Source organism: Peromyscus leucopus, chromosome X (assembly GCF_004664715.2).
Source record: "Peromyscus leucopus breed LL Stock chromosome X, UCI_PerLeu_2.1, whole genome shotgun sequence".
NCBI lineage: Eukaryota > Metazoa > Chordata > Mammalia > Rodentia > Cricetidae > Peromyscus > Peromyscus leucopus.
In genome coordinates, this window is record NC_051083.1 from 36,057,065 (window position 1) to 36,080,274 (window position 23,210).

Below are 23,210 nucleotides of genomic sequence, written 5' to 3' on the forward strand. Positions count from 1 at the left end.
ATCAAATTTTCGCACATGTTAGGTATGTTTTCAATCATATAGAGATATATTTTGATAGATAATGAATGGTCTTCAAACACTTCAAAGACCTACAGAATATGGCATTTAAAATGTTTTGTTAACCTAAGGTTTTTCATGACAATGAGACACATCTGCTCCTGGCAGCACCAATTTACTTCAGAGATGGTAGTCATTGAAGAAACTCCTTATGGAGTTTGCTTTCACTGTGACAAGGTTAACTACTGGGCAAAGAAACTGCTTTTGCCTTTGACTGCTGGCAGTGTGCTGTGCAGACTGGACATGCAGGACACAGAGGATAAAGACTGTTCAACTCTGCCAAAACAAGGCAAAACAGTCCTTCAACATTCCTGCTTCACAGAAGAGTCTGCCAGAAATTCTTCAGAACCCAGAGGAAAGCAACTAACAAATTTTGCCAATGCTTGCAGGACAGTCCTTCAAATTTCCTGCTTCACTGAAAAGTCTGCCAGATACTCTAGACCTGTAGGCTGAAGATGGATGCCCCAACATTGCAAAGGAACTTTGGGTGACTGTCCAGGCAGCCAAATGTCTCTATTGTTAGATAATACTGCATTCTTCTGGGTTTTTGATAGACTTAATTATAGTTGCAGTTTCCCTTAGTTATGATAGAAAATAAGTTAGGTATAAAACTTTGGATTCACTAAGATAGAATACATAATGCATTATTTTCTCTGAATATGCTAACTACAAATGGATAGAATATTGTAAATATAATTCTTACTTAATAACTGTTTTGTTGTGTATAGTTTTACTATGTTAAAGTTAAAACCTTTCTTTTTATTTAGACAAAAGGGGGAAATGTCGTAGAACATCATTTTAAGATGTGTTACATTTGTTTATACTGTGGAAGATTTGTTTAATGATGTAAAGATGTGTTGCATTCTTTTATATTGCATTTGTTTAACTCTGTGAAGCTGTCTAATAAAGAGCTAAGGATAGGTGGGACTGGCAGGCAGAGAGAATAAATAGAAGGAGAAGTCTTGGAGAAAGAAGAAAGAAGGAACAAGAGAACAAGGAGAGGAGGATGCTAGGGGCCAGCCACACAGCCACACATTCAGCCACAGAGTAAGAGTGAAAGTAAGATATATATGAGTAATAAAAGGAAAAAACCCAGAGGCAAAAGGTAGGTGGAATAATTTAAGAAAAGCTGGCAAAACAAGCCAATCTAAGGGCTGGCATTTGTAAGTAACAATAGGTGTCTGTCTGTGATTTATTTGGGAGCTGGGTAGTGACACCCCCCCAGCATAAGTAGTCAAAGGAAAAGCAACAACAACAACAAAAGATCTGTTACATTCAAGATGGATTTCAAAATTTACAGGTGTGAAAGTTCATTCTAACTTTCCTATGATCCCTTTTCCCCCATACCAAGAAGCATGGAAGGTGTTGTTGTTGGATTTTTTTTCTCTTTGGCTCTTTTAGGGGGCCTGACACCCAGCTCCCAAATAAATCACACATGTATGCTTATTCTTAATTATAAATGTCCAGCCTTAGCTTGGCTTTATTCTAGCCAGCTTTTCTTAACTTAAATTATCCCCATCTACCTTTTGCCTCTGGGCTCTTTCCTTTTCTTACTTCTGTATATCTTACTTTCACTCTTACTCCATAGCCGGCTGTGTTGCTGGGTGCCTAGTCCCTAGCATCCTCCTCTCCTTGTTCTCTTGTTCCTTTTTTTTTCTCTTCCACATTTCTTCTTCTCTTTCTTCTTTATTCTCTCTGCCTGCCAGTCCCACCTATCTTTTCTCCTGTCTCTCTATTGGCCATTCAGCTCTTTATTAGACCATCATGTGTTTTAGACAGGCAAAGTATCATAGCTTCACAGGGATAAACAAATGCAACATAAAAGAATGCAACACATCTTTGCATCATTAAACAAATGTTCCACAGCATAAACAAATATAACACATCTTAAGATAATTTTCTACAACAGGATTGTATTCAACTGAAAAGTCTTGTTTGGTCATCCTGTGACCTTGGAGCTTCCCAGGGCATCATGTAACAACATACTCAACCACATTTCCATTGCTGATTATTTCATTGCTGAAGTCCTTTGTGGCATTATTACCTCTTTTGCTGTTTACATCACAGAGCCTATTAGGCTGCCATTTGGCTCTTTTCCCACTTGCATTGATTGCACATGATGTTCAAGTCTTTTTGTACTTCCCTTCTTTCCATCAATTTATTCAAGGATACTTTAATATTAAACTGATACTTGGCTCCAAAGTGTGTACAATTTTGGATTGACTTACACAAATAAAAGTGAAGGACAGGCTGAGATACTTCGGGACTATGGGCTTCCTGGTGGTTATTTTATTTCAGCTTTCAAATCATCATATTAGATAAAAACATGCTGCTTTTATAGGAAGAAAACATTTGTATCTCATCAACTGTGTCTAGTGACACATTCATTTTAAAAATAAAAAACCTTCATAGCGGTTATAATTCTGTATATTAATTACATATAAAGAGCCCATAACATTCTCTAGTGTTATCTTTAAATGTATATGACCATAGATGATAGTCACTTCCATCACTCTATCTCTGTATTATGAAGATGAAAATGTAGTTTGGAAAATATACAAGACAGAGAAGGATATTGGTGAAATTAGGTGAAGCTGAATGTTCTAAAAAAAGTTCTAGTTTTTAAATTGTTTTCATTCCCAGAACCATTTCCAAATGGGCACCTATGGGAATAAAGTCTTGAGTGTGCCATTTCCCTGACCAGCAGGTGTTATGCCCCTGAAGAATTCTTAACAGGAAGACAGATGGAATGATTTACTTTGGTTTACTTCCTGAACAGAAGTGCACAAAGTGCTCCTGATATAAATTTAGCTAGTCACATCTGAGTGAAAAATGTGTTTTGCTAGAATGCAAGAAGAAGCTTTTATTTTCAGTCCATAATGCATAGAGGTCAAATTGGGCTTTGTGACTCCTCCATATTCTCCTGGCCTCTGCATTTCAAGCACAGATGATCCAGATACCAACCTGTCAGCACGCACATGCGTTTGTCTAAGGGGCTGTCCTAGCTCTGCAAAGTGCACTTTGCCCCATGTGAAAGGTAACCCTCAATCAAAGGGTTGGTATTGCTGTGTAAACACCTTAGTTTCTTGATTGCTCAGATGGACTCTTTCAAGGGTTATTGATCGTGCTGTAGGGTGTGAGAACATCCACAGCCATTCTTAAGTGATTGTTGCTCTTTTCTGCCAACACAGCCCTATGAGCAAAAGGAGTCAGCTCTGCTCTGCACTGGCCCACCGGGAGCTGAGAGCTGCTGGCAGAGGATTGCTCTGTGCTAATCGCACTGGAGTAAAGAGCACAAATAAAGGATTAAGGAAAGACTGGTGTCTGAGTCACCCCAGGGCAGTTCCAGGTCACATGTGCCTCTAGACTATGTGACATTTAGATGTCCCGGGTCACCCCAAGACAGATTATCCTCTAGTCCTCTCTTGGCTTCACAACCTGTACTTGGAAGCTCTCAAGAATCCTTCTTATCCTTTAGGAGAAAAATAGATGATGAGTGTTCAATGGTGCACAAAACAGACAGGCTTTCCTACTCTCCTACACTGAAAAGATGCTATTGCATCTTGTTTAATGAGCCAAAATCCTTGCTCTCGGAGCAAGTCATTCTCTCTCCCTCTTTCCTTTCACGTCTCATTCTCTCTCCCCTTTTCCCCATCCTCCTCTGCCTCCTTTTGTTCTTTTTCTTTTTCTTTCTCTCATACTCTTTTCTTTGGCAGGGTCACCATGTCATCCTGGCTGGCCTAGAACTTCTTATTTAGATAAGGCTGGCTTCAAACATAGAGCAATACTGAGATTACAGGCATGGTTATTGCATGCAACTTGCCTTTTTCTTACTGCCTCTTCTTAAGCAAGAAAGCTTTAACTTTAAAAACTGGTGTTCTTTTAATATGTCATTGTTGATGTTTCTTAGTCGTTCTTCAAAGTTTCTGCCTCCCTATGACACAACTATCTCTTGTCTGCACATTCATTGGCGGGATTCTCATTATACAAGTAATCAGAGACAAGATGTCAGGCATCTGAAGGAAGGGTCCTCTGTCCCAAGCCTCTGGTTTCCAGAATCACAGTATGTGATTCCATCTGATTCACTGGGATCAAAAGTTGGCAAATAACCATATCTGAGGACCAGAGACTGTTACATAATCATCCTTTGGTGGAGACAGTGAGGTCATATGTTTGCCCATCTAATTGCTGATCAGGGACATGTTTGATTGCAAATAATTTGCTCGCTGGCCCACAACTTAATTACTGAGTGTCTGAATCAACAAAGCTTTTAGATGTAGGTCTTGCCGAATGGTACATTTGTTAGAGATCATTGCCTTCATTTGGCCTCTAAATGAAAGGTCTGGGGGGATATGATGGACCACAGCCAACACTGTTCTCAATGACCTCATATTGCAAAATATGCCAATTCCCACAGTTTATTCTCTAACAAGCAATGGGCTTTATTGTTTGTGTCCAGGGCCAGATAGAATGAGTGTCTCAGAATGTCAGATATTGGTAAAACCTCTTGTGGAAGCTCACTTTCTGGGGGAAATTAGTGGTACTCAGCCTAGAGGAAATGGTTCCCATGCCCAAGCTGGTAAAGAAAACATGTTGAGAAAAGACTAGCAGGCATGTGCAACATTTTGGCATTTTCACACAATGTTGTCATCTCCAGAAGTCATGCTTGAGAACCTCACACTCAAATCACACAAATACACAAAAAATTGTTTTAAGTACATTTGTGATTTTATATTAGCCTGAATTCATCGCTATCCTGGGATACATGTGACCTATCAGTCATGAGTCAAATATACCTTGGAGAAAATAAATAAAAACAGAACCTATGGGTGGGAAACCACACAGTAGAAGAGGACCTAGCTCCAGATCAAGGAGTCCAACAGTTCTCCTACTTAGGGTAATTTCTCCTGGTGATGTGCTCCCTTGAAAACTCCACCCATAAGTATGTGAATAATGATAATGAGGTGCCTTCCTCCTGGACCACCATTATTATAGCCCTAATGCCTTGCAATGAATTCAAGACTTGGAAAAACATTTATTTTAGTAGTGGTAGTAGTATCATTATTATTTTGTTTTTTCAAGACAGAGTTTCTTTGTGTAACAGCTCTGGCTGTCCTGGAACTCACTCTGTAGACCAGGCTGGCCTTGAACTCACAGAGAACCTCCTGCCTCTGCCTCCCAGAGTGCTGGGATTAAAGGCATATATCATAATGCCCATCGGAAAAACATTAATTTTGAGGATTAGGATTTTGTGTGTGTGTGTGTGTGTGTGTGTGTGTGTGTGTGTGTGTGTCTTTTGGTTGTTCAAGTTTTAAAGATTCTTGGTCTATGTATTATTGTTATTTTATCACTACAGACCACTGTGTTATTTCATATTTATTCAACTGTAATTTTAAATAAACACAGCAAGTTATTTTTTTAAAAATCGAAATGAAATTGGATTCATCTACACCATTTTTAGAACACTAAACAAAGGCCTGATTTCCAGTAATAAGCAGAAGCTCCCGGATCTTGCTGGATGTTGGGTCTTCTAGAAGTTATAATTTCTCCCTTGGCTTCTTCTGATGCTTATCACCTCCCATCAGATGCAGGAAAACACAATCTGAACCCAAGAATTGTGTGTGGCCAGAGCCAGAACACAACAGAAAACAAACAAAGCAAAATCATCAGCCCAGAATGAACCCTGCCTTGTTGCATTTTGTTGTGTTTCTTTCTAAAGCTTGCCATTAGAGATAAAGGAAGGTGACTTATATAGGGGCGTGGATGCCACATTAGTGTGTTCTACACTGCTACTGAAAGGAATGTCTCAGAATGCTGTCCTGCCTAGAGCACTATTATAAATGAGGAAATACTGATAAGTCAGGGTGGAAAGACAGGGTAAATTATGGGAACCCAGAAAGAAAAAAGAACCCCTCATTCCCATGTCAGGTCTAAAGACTTTCTTAACCAAGAAACAAGAACTCTGGCACCATTTGTTGCAAAGGTTGCCAAGTTAGAGTCGATAGAGATACTGCATATTGAAATAGTAGTAAACCAGGCTTAAGGTGGAAATGTATAAAATCTTAGCTAGGGTCTCCTTCCTTTTTCCAGACACTGTCTGAGAACTTTGTTTGGTGGGAAGATGGTCTATCTTCCTGCATCAATGAGATCTAGGTGGTTACCTTATTAATTGTAATCCTGTCGAGTGCTTGTTGAAGCCATCCTAAATTCTCCTTTAAGTTCCTTAAGAGTAATTTAAAGGTAACTGCTTCAAACACTCCCAAACTCTAATATGAATATTGTGAAACTAAAATGAAGTATGGCTATTTTACAGAAGATTATATCATGGTCTTGAGTATGCCTTTGCTTGCTTTCTGAGTACCTCTTTCTCCTCATGTGCAAGTCCATGTTGTAGAATAATAAATGAAGATGTGTTATATTTGCTTATGCTGTGGAACATTTGTTTAATGATGCAAAGACGTGTTGCATTCTTTTATGTTGCATTTGTTTAACTCTATGAAGCTGTGTTACTGTTACCTCAAAGAGCCAAAGAGTAAAAAAAAAAACCAATAACAAGCCCATGTAAAAATACCTTTAAAAAGAACTCCAACTCTGTTTCATACTGGTTAGTCCTCAAATTCTTTGCTTTGTCAAGACCACAAATCTGGTTTGGCCTGAACTGAGGTCCCTAAAAGATTAAGGGAACTCCTCAGGCTGCTGCAGATGACAGAGTGAAGCTGTGTCTCCCTTGACAATAAGAACCAAGAATAGCTTCCAGAGAAGTGTAGATCCTCCGGCTTCTGTATTCAGAGCCCACACAACATGACTGGACACAACCTGCCCATGCCTGCCCTACCCATCTGAACTCAGAATTCTATTTGCAAATGAGATTTCAGAGCACAGGCCTGAGTGTGCTTGGCAGCTCATCTGTAGGCATTTGGAGCCCAAGGGAAAAGTCTCTTTCCCTCTGGAATCTGCATCTTAATACATCCTCATCGAGTCCTTAGAGGTGGTCATAAAAAAGAGCCTTGTTAACCAATAGTGTGCTATCTCATAGTCAGTCACGTCCCAGAATTATTTTGTTCAGGAGAAGTCAAATGTTAACGGATTGATCTTTCTCTTTTAATAAACAAGCACAGAGGTGAAGGTTTTGAGGCCCAGAGCAACCAAGAATCTAAAAATGATTGCTTAATTGAGATGGTTTTTCTGAAGAACACCCTTAGGTGATAATGCTGTTAAGGCTGTAATCTTACTTTGTGGCTGAATCCCCTGTTTTATAATCAGCTGGGGGGAGGGGAATTGTTTGTTTTATTTTGTTTTGACAGTGTGATTTGCTTTGAGTACAGGATCTATACAAATTTGGTCATTTTGCTTAGAGAGAGAAAAAAAAAGAACTCTGTCCATGAGCTCTATGGGTTTTCTTAGCCTGGCAACATGTTCGTGGTTTGCAGTCTCCTCTAGTGAATGCTCTATGTGTGGCTTGCCAAATGAATACATGATTGTGTCTGAATGTTATAATATATCCCCTCCTTCAAAGGAGCACAGAAATTTCATTAATGGCATGTGAGTCAAAGAACAGCAAAGGACCACATTGATGCATACATTCAGCATCAGGTTAAAGTCCCAAGGGGGCACCAATTAGCAAGTTAAATGCAGTTTCTATTTCAAGCTAGATTACAAAGCAATGGGATAATGCCACAGGCCTTTAAAGGGAACCCATTTTAATTGATCAACCTGTAGTCTTTGAATCCAAATGAGCCCTCTTCTCATTCCCAAGGGGAAAACCCTAATTCTAGGTCAGCTCAAGAATGTGGGAGAGTATATTTCACAGGATGGCACATTCAAATTAGTAGTGTTCTTTCCATGGGCCTAATCATAATGGGAGGCTTTTTGTAAATCCTCTAACTGCTCCTGTTAAAAACTGAGGGATTCATTTGGGTAATTGTCACCCACACCCACCCCACCCCCATGCCCTAGGCTTTGCTGCTAGAATACCACTGTCAGGTATTCAGTAAGTAACCTTGGAAACAAAGATAATTACCTTCTAGTCTTCACTCTCAAATGTAAAGATCATACAAAATTGGGGGTAGAAATGACTCTGTGCAGACTCTTACGTTTTGACAGTTGCTCTTCCACAAAGAGAGAATTACCAAGTGGCCCTTGCAGTCCTGGGTCCAGTTGAGCCTTCTCTTTTTATTCTGTCTCAAGCACCACAGGGAGGAAAAGGGGCACGTGGGAGGGTGTTTTAAGCAAGGTGCTCATGTGGATGAATTTGTTTGCCCCAGCACAATAAGTTCCCCCAGCACGTCGTCAATACTCAGGATGTGGGTAAAGTGAATGCTGTATTCAGATTCTAGTGGAAATCATACCATTGAAGATGTATATAACAACTGGGCATGGTGCCTCATGCTGAACACAGTACTGTTTCTAATTTTTTTTTTTTTGTACAAAATCTTCAACTACTTGAACCTTGTTTATCTTCCATGGGAAAGGTTTATACATGATGTGTTTTTCTTATAAATATTTAACACGAATAAGCCTGATTCAACATGATATATGGGACTTCTGTTTAGAGGTGGGGTCTCAGTATGTTGTCCAGGGTAGTAGTGAACTACTGGGCTCCATCAATCTTCCTGCCTCAGTCTCACAAATGGCTGAGACTACAGGTACAAACAACCCTATCAGGTTGATGTATTGGTGGGAGTCCTGTTTGTTTGTTTTGCTGGGTACCAAAACCAATAGTAGACAAATATTCTACCACTGAGCCACACACAGCTCAAGGTAAATATTTAAAGAACTACTTAATGTGAAATATGTGAATTTTGAAAATGATAACTTCATTGAAAGCAAGGATTCTTCTTTTCCAATGTTATAGTACATGCACTGTCTAATGAGTAGTTCAATACAGAACTTTCCATATCATATTGTGAATATGTGAATTTGAGCCTTAACAAAATAGCATACATATTAAAGTCAAAGGTCTCCTAAATCCACTGAACTTGTCTCATAGCTTTATTTGGTATTATGCTGCAAATGTGCCTTGAGAGACTTATTAAAATGTGAAGACAGTTTTTATAACATTAAACTGGACCTTAATTTTGAACTAGAACACAATAACCTATATTTAAACAAAGTGAGCACTGAGGTAATTTTATAACCCTATCCAACCATATCAGAAAGCCTGAGGCATCACAGTCCCATATTATTTAGAGCCTGGTGTGCTCACAGAAGATAGGCTGGCACAATTTGATTGATATTCACTACCCAGTATGTATGTACTAGATACAGATGAGCAAGATAGACCACACTCTGGCAAAACACCTGGGAGCACAAGCAGGTGAAAGCCAACTAGATAACAGGCAACCTTTCAGAAAACAACCACCGTGGAATGGAAATACAAGACAGTCTTTTCCACTTGTGAAATTGAGAAGTAGATTGGACTTTTGACAGTGACTTCCTCTGGAGTGACTACAAAGACTATTTAGCTCCAGAAATAGTGCTAAGGTCTGTTCATACCAGGTAGGGGACATGCTTGATTTTCACAGTCTGGTGTTTGATAATCTGGTCCCTCACTGTGAGGTTGTTCACATGCTTCTTCTCAGGTTATAGTAGTACTAGGCATTAATTAAATTTATCCAGACTCTCTCTGTGTGTCTCTGTGTCTGTCTGTCTGTATGTCTGTCTCTCTCTTACTGTCTGTCTCTATCTCTGTCTCTCTTTCCCTCTCACTTTCCTCTCTCTCTCTCTCTCTCTCTCTCTCTCTCTCTCTCTCTCTCTCTCTCTCAAGATGGGGCCTTGATATGTAGCCCAGGCTAGTGTTGACCTAGTAATCATGCTGCCCCAGCCTGGAAGTGTTGGTATTACAGGCCTGTGTCTGGACATGTCTCCATCTTGGCAGGATATATATTTTGCCTCCTTTGCACAGCAGTTGTCTGATCAACCCTTCTCTTCTGATCTCATCACTAAGCTTTACTTTACTGGCTATTGAATTGAACTCTGTTCCATCTGGAATATGAGAGTTCTGAGCTTCCATGGAACTAAAATGCACTCACCATCCACGTCATCCTCTGATGGGAAGTAGCAGCAGTACAAAATTATTCATGCAATATTTAAGCTCATGTGCAATGACCAGCCAGCCATAGTGTTTCCCATGGTACCTAATTCAGAAGTCCCCACTTAGTCAATATGGAATTTGACTGCTTCATAGATCATATTTCTCTCCACTTTAGGGAACATGTAGCTATCTGAAGATATGAAAATTAATTTAGTCTAGATTCATATTTTACATCTACTCAAACATTTATTTGAACTCATAAGAAGTTAATTGAGCTAATTTAAAAGGTGAAAAACTAAAAGACTTCTTAAATATTGACCAAAAGACTGCGAGAAGTAACTTAGACCTTAACATCCAAACCACTGCAGGCACATTGCCGTACCCTCCATATGATCACATCTCTCCTACAAACCACACTCCCTGGCTGCTGAATTCATGGGCTGATTTGCTCTGCAAGGTGCCAAAAATGTAGCTGAAGTGAGAAGTGCAAACTACTAGAAAGAAGAAAAAGAAATGCACAAAGAGGATATTTTTGCCAGAGTCTTGGGCATTCAGGAAATTCATAATCATACAAATATATAAAATTTTTTAAAGAATTGTGTTTATTTCAACCCATTTTTCCTCCTTTAATTCTTCATGTCAATCCTGCAAAAGAAAAAGCAAACATATCATTAGCCTCTTTCCCTCCTTAATTTTATTAAGATATGACTAACAAACAGAAACTCTATATTTACAATATGATGTGATATTTTGATATATGTATACACCATGAAGTGATTAAATCAAGCTAATTAGCATCTATAACAACTCACACTTTTTTATGGTTAGAAGACTGACAAGCTACTCTCTTAACAATTTTCAAACATGTACTACATTATTAACAGTAGTCACCATACTGACAACATTCTTGCCATGTAACTGACATTTTGTGCCTTCTCAACATTTCACATTCTTTCAGTCCCTGGAAACCACCATTCTACTTCTGCTTCTGAAAACTCAATATTTAGATTTCAAGTAAGGTCATACAGTATCCTTTCTCTAGCTAGCTTAGTTCACTTAATGCAGTATCCTCTTTAAGTTCGTTGTTTGGTTTAGTTTTCATGAGATATTTTTAGGGACAGCTTATATACCAATATGATTAGCACAAGTTAAAGAAGGTATGTGACCCCATTTTTACTTACAAATGAATCTCTCAATTCTAAGTATACAATGTGAACTGTGAAAAAACAGTATAGTATAACCATCAACTTTGGTTCTAGTGATTTAAGTAATTGTGGACTGAATTAGGATGGTGTTCCTCTAAAGAATTAAAAATGTATACTGAATTTAAAACTATAACTTGGCCTCCCAAACAGATCAAGCCAACCGACTGTCTCACCTATTCAGAGGGCCTGATCCAGTTGGGGGCCCCTCAGCCTTTGGTTCATAGTTTATGTGTTTCCATTCATTTGATTATTTGTCCCTGTGCTTTATCCAACCCTGGTTTCAACAATTCTCGCTCATATAAACCCTCCTCTTTCTCACTAATTAGACTCCCAGCGCTCCACCCGGGGCCTAGCCGTGGATGTCTGCATCCAGATTCCTCAGTCCTTGGATGGGGTTTCTGGCACAACTATTAGGGTGTTTGGCCACTAGGCAGTGGTACCAGGTCCTGGGCTCGTTGCATGAGTTAGCTGTTTGAAACCTGGGACTTATGCAGGGACGCTTGGCTCAATCTGGGAGGAGGGGACTGGACCTGCCTGAACTGAGTCTATCAGGTCGATCCCAGTCCTCAGGAGAGACCTTGATCTGGAGGAGGTGGGAATGGGGGGTGGGCTGGGAGGAAGGGGAGGGGGCAGGAAGGGAGAGAACAAGGGAATCTGTGACTGTTATGTAGAACTGAATAGCATTGTAAAATCAATTCTGTAAAAAAAAAAAACAACTATGACTTGGCAAAACCTAGCCTGGTAGAAATTTGGATTCATGACTCTAATTCAACCCTTTATCCATTTCCATGGCCATGTAACTATAATTTCCTACCATTGTGGGGAGGGTTTAAGTTCTAATGGCTGAGTTTGGACATGTGATTTTCTTTGGCCAAGGAAATGAGACAGAAGTGTCTTTAAAAAGTATTACATGCTTTTGCTTGCTTAGTTGCTCCTCTGCTATTGCCATAACATGAGTATGCCCACATAAGCCTTTTGACCCCCCAAAGAATGAGAAACCTGTAGCAAAGAGCTAAAAGACCTGAAGACTCATAATTGAGTACAGCCAGATCAGCTAAACACAAAACACATGAGCCAGAATGAAAACGTCTTTTGTTTTCATCATTGGATTTGGGAGCTATTCATTATGCAGCAATAGCTAATAACAAAGTGCCGTTTCTTTCCAAAGCTCTTCCCCACCAAGTATCAAACATTATTGACACATTTGTTTTCCATTAGTCTTGAGTGCCATTCTTTGTGTGTTTTACTTATGTGAATGGGACAAATTGTTTCTAGGCAGAATAAATACCTTTTTATCACCAATGGCTAGATTTAAAAAAAAAATCTGCAGGCAAAGGTGATGTGTCTGCTGGGGTGAAAACTAAGGCTTGGTTCTCTCCACAGCCCTCAATTTCTTCTCTACTTCAAAAATTGGCAAGCCAAATACTATATTTCTCCATATCTCTTATAGCTAGTGGGAGTAATGGAGCCCAGAAATGGCCTATGATCCCTGAGAAGTGTACAGCTGACATCTTTTAGAAAGCTTTGCTTCCCAGTATGCATCTGTAGAGATCACAGAGCCCCACATGGCTCTGAACATTTGTAGCATTGCCATGATGTAGGCTGCATTGTTCTCCTTGCTGAGATAAAATGCAAAGAGCTTCCAAAAGCAAAGTGACTTGCTCAAAGCCTCACATCTTCTAAATAGAAAAAAAAAATGGATTTTAACTTAGGTGTCCTGACTCTGACGTTCTTTCCAGTCTACTAACAAAGATGATTTGTATGGCTCTTTGAACTAGAGGGGAAAGCAGGAAGCCATTATGGTTGTAAAATGAAATGACCTCTTGAATTTCTGTAGAATTTGATTTTCGTATTGTAGTAAGAACACAACATGAGATCTACTCTCAACAAACATTTAAATGTAAAATATGTTATTGTTGGCTTAGGTAAAATGTAAGATCCCTATAGATAATTCATCTTGTTTAACTGAAATTTCATATCCATTGATGTGTGATCCCTTATTTCTTCCTCCCTCCATCCCCTAGCAAGAATCTTTGCTTTTATGAGTTTGACTAGATAGGTACATCATATAAAAAAATCATATAGTATATGTCTTTCTGTGAGTATAATTTCACTTTGCATAATACTGACCAGTTCATCCATGACCTACAATGCAGAATTTCTAAGGCTAGATTGAATTCCCTTGTATATTGACAGTATATGTTATTTATTCATTTCATTGCTGTATATTTAAGGGAATTTTTTTTTCTACCAATTTTCTAAAGTCACCAAGAGTAAGTAAGATGCCACTTTTGTCTCTGTTCTGGGTTTCTAGATGAGATGTAGATCACTGACTGACAGTCCCATATACTCATACTGATCACCATGCCAGTCCTGTCTGTAACTGTTCTCTCTCATCCTTCTGCCCTCTGAGTTCACTGAACCACATACGCACTGTTTCTGCAACATGGCAAGGCCATCAGACTTCTTGCCCTTTGCTTAAAAATTTAGACTGAAACCCCACCTCTCTATGCTTCTCTGTGTGACCCCTGAATGGTGTAAGTCTGCTTATGTACATCATCTTCTTCCCCTTGCATTTCCCACTATAACTCTCCTGCCATGGGCTATGACTTTCTAAAGGGTATGCATGTGCCCTATCCATTTCTGCTTACACCTGATTGCCTATCAACTGCAGGACTGACGAATAGGACCAAGAAATGATAACTGTGTTGGAGTTATAGATAGCCTCACATTCTTCGATGTGAGGCAGCAGGAATGAGCAAGGGGTCATAGATTCAATAAACCAAGACTGATGATTTGATGTGCTATGTCCCCGCTGTGCTGTCAATTCTTCTCTAGACCCCAGACAGAGTCCCATCATGACTAGAGTGTGTTATATTCAATTTATTGCAGTGAGCACTGTGTTGGGTGACATATGGCCAGCCTTTCTGGCTAAGTGAGAGGTCCATGACAAGCTGACCTTGAAGCTAAGACATTCCTTGGACTTCTCTGAACAGCATAAAAGGGGTGATGATCCATAGCAAATTGTCACTGAGGCATATTCTGTGAAGTGTGATTTCTCTCTGAGAAATGTCCAGACAGTGAAACACTGTCTGCAACCCAGAAATGTTACCATTTATATGACAGGCACCATGAGGACTCTGATCACTAGGCATCTTCCCAGCTAGATGAAATCATGGCTTTACTGAGAAATATTATTTAGGTGGCCTTAGCCTTAAAGGAATAGGCTCCTTCCCCTCAGCCACTGTGCTTAAGAGCCAAAGCAGTCTGCAAAACCCTGGTTAGAGAGACAGATGCTGGCTGGGTCTTGCCACAAGCCTATACTTCACGTGGGAAAAGACAAAGAGCTGATGGTGACGGTACCGGTTTTGATTATGTATTATGTGCTAGGCACCCCATTATCTACGTATTAAGCCTGGTTGTTTCTGTAGGAGCCAGGCAGAAAGTAATAGATAGGACAACAGAAACTTCCCCATTGTCTTATAGATCACCCTGTAGCTCACCCCAGCTCCCTTTCCCATAGAATTTAAGATGGCCCAGTGAGCCCAGGCACAGAACTGTGCTCATTGATAAGGTCAAACATAATCTTCCCTGGACTACAAAGTCCCAGAGGAGTAGTCTGTATCTCTGACCTCATGGGACTCACTGTGTACTGAGAATACATGGCTGATACCAGAATACAAAAAAAGTCAGGAATCCAGAGACCAGCACTCTCTTCTCTGAGTCAGGGCTCTAATTTAGAAATGGAATCAATGGGAAGATATCCAGAGCTAAAATTGCCCATGCTGTAAAGCACACTTGTTTGTCAGGGTGTTGGAATGCAAGTATGTTGGGCAATCACCAGGGCCACGATGCTTCACCACCTAGAAAACAGTTGTCAGTGACTCCTCTGTGTCCTAGCCTTATGAAGGAAGGTGAAACACCCTGCTGAAAAGTCACTTGACAATTACCCAACACTTCTTTTCTCCCTGAAATTTAAAAGCCAGAAGCCCCTCCTCCAATTTCCCTTTGACCAAGGCACATTTTGGTTGCTGTAAGAAATATACTAAATCCCTCCCCTGTGTCACTCTCCGTCTAGGCTGAGGATCATATGATGTTTATGCCTCACCATGACCCATTTATAGCTGGCTTACTCATAGTCACTGTGATCCCACATACATCATATGGGAAATGAAGTCCACTCAACACTTGTCTGCATTTGTTCCTTTGACCACACACTCTGCGGGTGGTGCAGCAATTACTCCCTCCTATGTGGTGTCAAATCATACACCCATAAACACAATGACACTCCGAAGTAGTGACACTCAGAGACAGGCAGTGCCTTGTACTCTGGTTTCATTTGCAATGGCCAACCGTATACTCTGAGCACACTGGTTCAAGCCTTGAAGTTCATTAGGGGTTAGCAGATTAAGGCAAGGTCCTGGCATTTGTGGAGCCTTCTAGAGTTTGCAAGGCACATCCACACACACTGTCCTATGGAGTCATTATGATCACACCATGAGGTTGGTAGTGCAAGCTACAACAGCATATAAGAAACATGACAGACCCACAAGAAGAGAAGGCATGTGCCACTATAACTCTATTTAGGCAACTCTGAGCCTAGGAATCTTTTTTTAATCTGAAACAAAGACTCATAAAGTCAGTGAAACAAAATTCTAAGCCAAATATTAGAAGTATTTTACTAAAGTATGTGACAAAAAAAAAAAAACTTCTCTAGTAAAGCAAAACTCAGTAACCTCTAGTGGTGGACAAAGTGGTAAGTTGAGGGGACTGCTGTCTCAACAAAGTTTTTCCAAATAATGAAGAAAGACTTGTATCGTGTACATGTGTCTTAAAATCCTATGCCTAGAGACAAGGGTGTTTATATAAAAAATACCCAGACTGTTCCTACAGCTACCAAGCAATGGTCTATGGCAGCTGTAGGCTCTAGAAAACCCCAAATGGTTAGACAGTGTCTTGACATAATTAATGTAAACCATTTTTTTAAATGCAGGCATCCCTGCCTTCTTTCAGTCATGCATGGCTGGAAACCATATTGTCCTAGAGATCACCTTAGAGCTGGTTGACTGTGCAATAACAATGATCATAATGAATTGTCCAAAGTCTCAGCATTCAGATAAAAAGTATGGCTTTAAGGCGGTGGAGCTGGGGCATGGCTCATTTTGTTAATTAGGAAATTTACATCAAGAATGGTTGAGTTGTAGCTAGTTAACAGCTGAGATCTCTTTCCCCATGCTAAATTATTTTTCAACCCTTTCATAAAATGGGAATAAGTAATCTGTACAGATTGTACAGATTTCTGTACATTCATCAGTGCAGCAGTGGAATAACAAACATAAAGAAATGCATATTTATGTGTGGATAACAGATACAAAGAAATATATCTGTAGTGTATCAAAATTTGACTAACAGGACTGGAGAGATGGTGTAGTGGTTAAGAGTGCTTGTTGCCCTTCCAGAGGACCCAGGTTCAGTTCTGAGGACCTGAGTTGGGTTCCTAGCACTCATATCAGGAAGCCCTCAACTGCCTATTAACTGCAGTTCCAGGGGAATCAATGCCCTCTTCTGGACACACACACACACACACACAAACACACACACACACACACACACACAGGCACAGGCACACAGGCACAATCACATGCACGTAAATAGAAATTTTAAATATTTTAAATTTTTTACTTAAATATTCTTGTACTTGTTCTAATGAATACCTATATTTAATGAATAAATTTCTTGCCTCCTCATAGTTTAGCTGTGTGTTTAAAAATGTATAAATAAATACCAGGGGAACAGTGTGATGGGGCCTTCCAGGTGTTTGTTCTCAAGACACTTCTTTTTTTTTTCTTGAGGCTAGAGATTGAACCCAGGGCCACACAGGATAAGCACATCATCTACCATTAATTCACACCCCATCCCACTTGATGAGGCTTTTCTTAATTTACACATAATCCCCAAATTACAGTGGCTTGGTTTAAATGTACAATGGTATGAAAATGATTATTTGCTTTTAGGCCTTTGAAAAACATTAAGAAATCAATCCAATAATAGGTCTATTAGGCAAACTGTTACAGCCACCTGAGGAAATATGAAAGATAGAGTGATATGATGAATGATAAATAAAAAATACATATGGTATTATGAGTTCATTTTCTTTAACCATAGATTAAGATGTTAGTGTTTTGATTCCCAACTTGCAGGGGATCTTTATATAACTATATATTTCATTAAAAAAAAACTATTCTTTTCAGACATATCTTCATGCATCCCAGACTAGCTTGAACTCATCATGTAGCCAAGAATGGCCTTAAATTTCTAATGTTTCTGCCCAAACTCCCCAGTAAATTACAGGCATGTGCCACCATGCCTGGTTTATATAGTGGTACCAACTGATCCAAGGGCTAAACACAAGCATTCTACCACCTGAACTCCAGTCCCCAAGCCCCTTTTCTTGACAGGATTGTCTGTGGAATGTTTTTAGAAGTACAAGCATTCAAGGATGAGAAGGATGATTTGAATGCCCATCTTAAAAGCTCAAGTCAATGTTTTTATCCTCCACCTACCATTAATCATTCAACTTCTATTTTAAAAGCTAACTATGACCTAATCCTAACCTTTCAAGACGTTACAAATTTTTTTTTTTACACAGGGTCTCTCCATTGTGTAGCTCTGGCTGTCCTGGAACTGCCCATATAGACCAGGCTGGCCTCGAACTCACAAAGCCTTGAACTCATAGAGATCCACCTGCCTCTATCTCTTGACTGCTGGGATTAAAGCATGTGCCACTATGTCCAACTGCACCAAAATATTTTAACTACATAATCTAAAGAGTTAAAAAGTCAGAAAAAGATGTTCAGGGAAAGGAAAAGTATATCGTAAAGGGCTCATTTATAGGCTGTTGTAAGTCATTCCTAAGTTGTGGTCATTTTTTTTTAACTCAAAACAGGATATCAAAGTTGGCTGTACAGTAGAATCACCTGGAAATTTGTTTGTAATCCCAGAGCCCAGGCTCCTGAGCCACTACATCAGAGTCCCTAGGGTTGCAATCAGCAGTTTTTACAGTTTCCTGGGTACTCTAGTGCGAAGTCAAGGTTGACAAACACAGGTCTAGAAGGGCTACTCACACTTCGATGTCCGGATGCCCTAGGGATCTTGTTAAACTGCAGATTCTGACTTTGTAAAGTCTGGGGATGACGCTTGAGCTTGTGTGTGCCCCCTCCCCACCTTCCTAGGGAATGCTGTTGTTCCAAGGACCATATGTAGAAAACAAAGGGTCTAGAGAAGTGATTCTCACCAGGGCTTGGCACTGCAGACAGGTGACAATGTGTGAAGACACATTTAATTATTACAACGAGGAGGAAAGGGTGCCAGTGACATGAGCAAGCATCCTTGAGCAATCCCCACAGTGGAGTTCTCTGGCCCCAAAGCTAACATTACGGAGGAGGAGAAACCCATATCTAGAAAGAGCCGGTTTTGGTGAAAGAAAATGCTTCCAAACTTGAGCCAGAACAGAGCATTTGGTCTCTGGTGTAATAAAAGCATTCTTCTGGGAAACACTGCCAATAAAACCTGAGAGATTTTCTGATAAACTTAATGAGATTAAGAGTCCCTTCTGGGAAATTAGATTTACCTGCTCTGCTAAATTTGCCTTGTAACAGAGTTTAATGATCACTTGTACCTGGGCTCACAATGTTTGCTAGCCCCATTTTTTTCTTATTCCAAGATTTGAGCAGGACTTCTGAAGCCTCTTTAAGAAACTCTGAAATAAAGCTTTGATTAATGCCTGTAATCAATGCATCTGAGAAACTGCTTCAACACCCTTAGCCCAACCTGCTTCCCTGCTGGGTACCAAGTGAGCTCCTGACTATAGATTTGGTCATGTTGTCTGTATGCCTATTATGGACACCATACCAAGCCTTCACATCCCAGCTCTCCTGCTTTCTACTTGTACACCTTGGACAAGTTGCCTAACCACTTGAGCCCCATTTTTTTTATTGATAGAAAAATAATAGTGTCAAGCTCTGTGAGGATAACACATTAAAGCATTTAGCAGACTGCCTCCCACATAATGTGAACTGTGCTATTATTCTCAAAGACCCACACAGAGCTTATAAATCAACACACCCTTCCTCTGACTTCCAGGCAAGGCTTTCAGTCTGTGTCATGTTATCTTCAAGCATTTAGTGGTGTAGATGGTTGGGAGAGATCTGAATGTACTGAGAGGAGAATTGAAGGGAGTTAACAAGGGCTTGACAGCCATCAAGACGACTTAGCTGTCATGCAAACCTGCTGTCCAGAGTTCAATCCCCAGGATACACATGGTAGAAGGAGAGGATAGACTCCAGAAAGTTGTTCTTTGACCTCCACATAGATGCCATGGAATGTGCATACGCATATACCTGTGTGCCATGCACACACCACCACCACCACCACCACCACAACAACAACAACAACAACAACAACAACAGTAGTAATAAATGAAATAAAATTATATTTTAAAAAAAGAAACGAGTGAGCTAAAACTAAGTTGCAGGAAAAAAAAGAAGGGCTTGGGGACTCAGTAGAAAACTGGATTTCTCAGAAAAAAAAAAGCATTTCAATTCTACATCTCCAGATTCCATGGAAGGCTGAAAAAAAGTCTTACAGGTCATGAAAACATTACTTAGAGTAGTAAATACAAGACAGCTCCTAACTGACTGGATTCTGGAGCATGCAGTTAGACCTAACCAATACTGAGCACTTTACCTGTCACTTCAAAGGAATTTGTGGGCGGGGAGGAATTTGACTTTAAATAAAGTAGAAATGGACAGCTTCTTAGATGTCATGGCTTAATTTTGAACAGGGGACAGGCCTTGTGAGGGAGACAGATCCATTCCTAACGATTTAACCATTAATAAAAACCCTGCTATAAATGGAACACGAGCAAAAAGGTAGCTCGTCAGAGGGCAAAGGAGCCAGCCCCATTAAACAAAATAGGTCAGGCAGCGAGAAAGGTGTCATATCTCCTGACTAGATAAGTTGATCAAGGATGACAGGCCTTGTCATTTTTGAACTGACTGAAAAAGGATAGAGAATATACAAGAGGTTGCTTTCTTGTTTCCTTTCTTAGAAGCTATCTACATCAAATAGAATCTTGGAGAGAACTGATAATATTCACCATGGCTTTCAGTATTGTCCTTAAAAACTGGTGTATATATGGGTATGAATGTCTTTGTATATGTTCAGAAATAAGTTTTTCAGAAAAAATTGCTGTGCTTCTTGTAGAGAGTTCCTAGGGATGGACTATCATTTTGATTTTTACTACTTTTGCTTATTCTGATTTTTGCCCTCAGAAATCAAAAGAGAGGGTAAGAAAATAACTGCAAAGAAAACAAGTAAAATAGGGTAAGAAAAGTTAAAACCTACCTCTCACATGTAAAATTTTTAGTTTCTCTCTCTCTTTCTCTCTCTCTCTCTCTCTCTCTCTCTCTCTCTCTCTCTCTCTCTCTCTCTCTCTCTCTCTCTCTCTCTCCTCCTGGATCCTAAAGACTCAAATGAGTGAAGAAATCATATCCCCTACTGTTCAAAGTCTGTGCTTTGTTTAGATATGGTTTATAGTGGTTTCATCTGCTAGGAGCGTCAAGGAAAGCGGCATCATGCTTTAAAAAATCTTTCCCATCTTCACAAAAATAAACAGCATTTAGTGTTTCAAATACGTATATGAAATAGTGAAGCAGACATATTGGCACATGCCTGTAACCCTGGGACTTCAGAGGCAGAGGAGGGGCAAAAGGCTTAGCACAGTTTGAGACTGACCTGGTCTGCTTCGCTAGTTTCAACACAAAACAAATGGAGAAAGGGGGGTGGGAGGAAAAGGAGGAGGAAGAAGAAAAAGGGGGAGGAGGCAAAGAGAGGGAAGGAGGAGAGAGGAGGAAAGAGGAGGAGGAAGGAGAAGAGAGTGGGGAGAAAGGGGGAGATGGATGGAAAAGATGAGGAAAAGGGACTAGGGGAGGAGGAGGAAGGGAGGAGAACAAGCAGTCCTTGGGAAAGTTGGCAGTGAGTAGGCATTATAGAGATGGAAGCACAGCGAATATGTTACTGTGTATGTGTAAGATAGAGCAAATAGCTACATGGCTTTCGGCAACTTCTCTGGAACTCAGTTTTATCGTCTCTAAAAATAAACACCCCCAAAATAGCCCCCAGTGATCCTTGATCCTGGAATTCAGACCCCTATGTTGTTCCCTTCAACACAAAACAGGACTGATTTGTGACAATCAATAGTGCATCACAAAAGTGACAGAGTGTGACTTGCAGCACTAGGTCACAAAATATTTCACTTGCTGGGATCACATGCTTTGTGGCAAGCCAGCTGCCATGGCTGGAAAGAAGCCCAATGGGTGAGGTCCCCAGGGAAGGCACTAAAACCTACTGATAAACAATCAGCAGCAGCTAGCCAGCACTGTGAGTGAGCCACCCTGGGACTGGACCATCTGGTTTTGTCAACACTTTGTTCCAGCTGATATCCTGACTAGCATTCGGGGAGGAGTCTAGGCTGGAGTCACTTACCTCAGCTCCTTCTGAATGATGTAATAAGTATTGTTCTTATAAGTTACTAAGTTTGTGCTTCCTTGTTGCACGGCAATAGCTAGTATAGTTTGCCTTAGCTAAGTCCAGTTGTTCTATTTTCGGTCAGTTGCATGGGTATTATTGATAAGAATAGTGAAAAGCTGATGTTATATATGAAAGTCAGAAGCATAATCCTAGTTGCAGGATAGAATCATATGGCTTTGGATACTTCTTGAAGGGACAGAAGGAAGAGACAGTCAAATTGTACAGAACCAGCATTCTGAGAACTGGAAAGTTTAGCCTTTTCTGACTGGCTGACCTTGACCCAAAACTTACAGGACAATAGTTCAGCACCTGGCTATTAGTTCTTAGCACATCATGCTGAAAACACAATCCATTTTTGTTTGCACACCCAGACTGGGCTTGTTAAAAAGAAACTCCATACCTGGGCGGTGGTGGTACACACCTTTAATCCCAGCACTCAGGAGGCAGAGGCAGGCTGATCTCTGTGACTTCGAAGCTAGGCTGGTCTACAAAGTGAGTTCCAGGACAGTCAGAGCTGTAACATAGATAAATCCTGTCTTGAAAAACAAAAACAAAAAAAGAAAGAAAAACTCTAATGAAATGGCTACTTACTTTGTTGTTAGAGGGAAATAAGCTTGGATAAGACTTAAAAGTAGCCAAGTTTGTGGTTAAACCCAAGTGATTCTCCAGGGTAAGGGACATGATCTGGAAAGCAGAGAGTATAGAGAAGACCTCAGCATAGGTCTGGGTCTTGGGTTTTAGTTGGAATAAATGGCACTGCTGGTCCTCTGACCTATGAGGCTGTGGCCTTCCAAGCACAGCTGGATGGACATGTGACACAATGTCAATGAAACACAGCATGGCTGTGGGAACTGGGATGACTTCAACTCTCCCGTAAGCATAATCTGGCTATTGTTTGGACTCCTATGTCAATCTGGATGGCTTAATATCTTTCTCCATGTCTTATCCCAAGAATAAGCCATGGCTCACCAATGAGTCACTGTATACAGAAGTATACATCTATACTAGGAAAGCGTGGTTGTTTTTCACATTTGGAGACTTTCATCCCAACAGCCTTGATATTTAGCCAAAGAAGCACTTTCCAAATCCGGAATGATTTCAGTCAATTTGTCAAGAGAGAATGTGATGAACATCTTCCAACTCAGTTTTTCTCAGACAAGCATCAAAATCACCTTTTGGTCACCAAGTCTACTTTTCCTCCAAGAGGTGGTTGGTAAGTAGGCAGATCCCTGCGGCCCTAATGTGCAATCAGTACCACAGATCAATGCTCCAACTAGATCTAGCATTTTGCTCTGATGTAAAGATAATTAGAATAAGTATAAGTG

General features: G+C 40.2%; 1 protein-coding gene across 1 annotated transcript in view; it reads right to left on the reverse strand.

Annotated features, from left to right (window-relative positions):
- Positions 1-10,669: 10,669 nt before the first annotated feature.
- The window catches only part of Smpx (small muscle protein X-linked), a 51,628-nt gene continuing 39,087 nt past the window's right edge, over positions 10,670-23,210 (reverse strand). The window contains exon 5 of the mRNA XM_028873216.2: positions 10,670-10,735. The gene's annotated coding sequence lies outside the window, so the exon portion shown is untranslated. The remainder of the gene's footprint in view (positions 10,736-23,210) is intronic.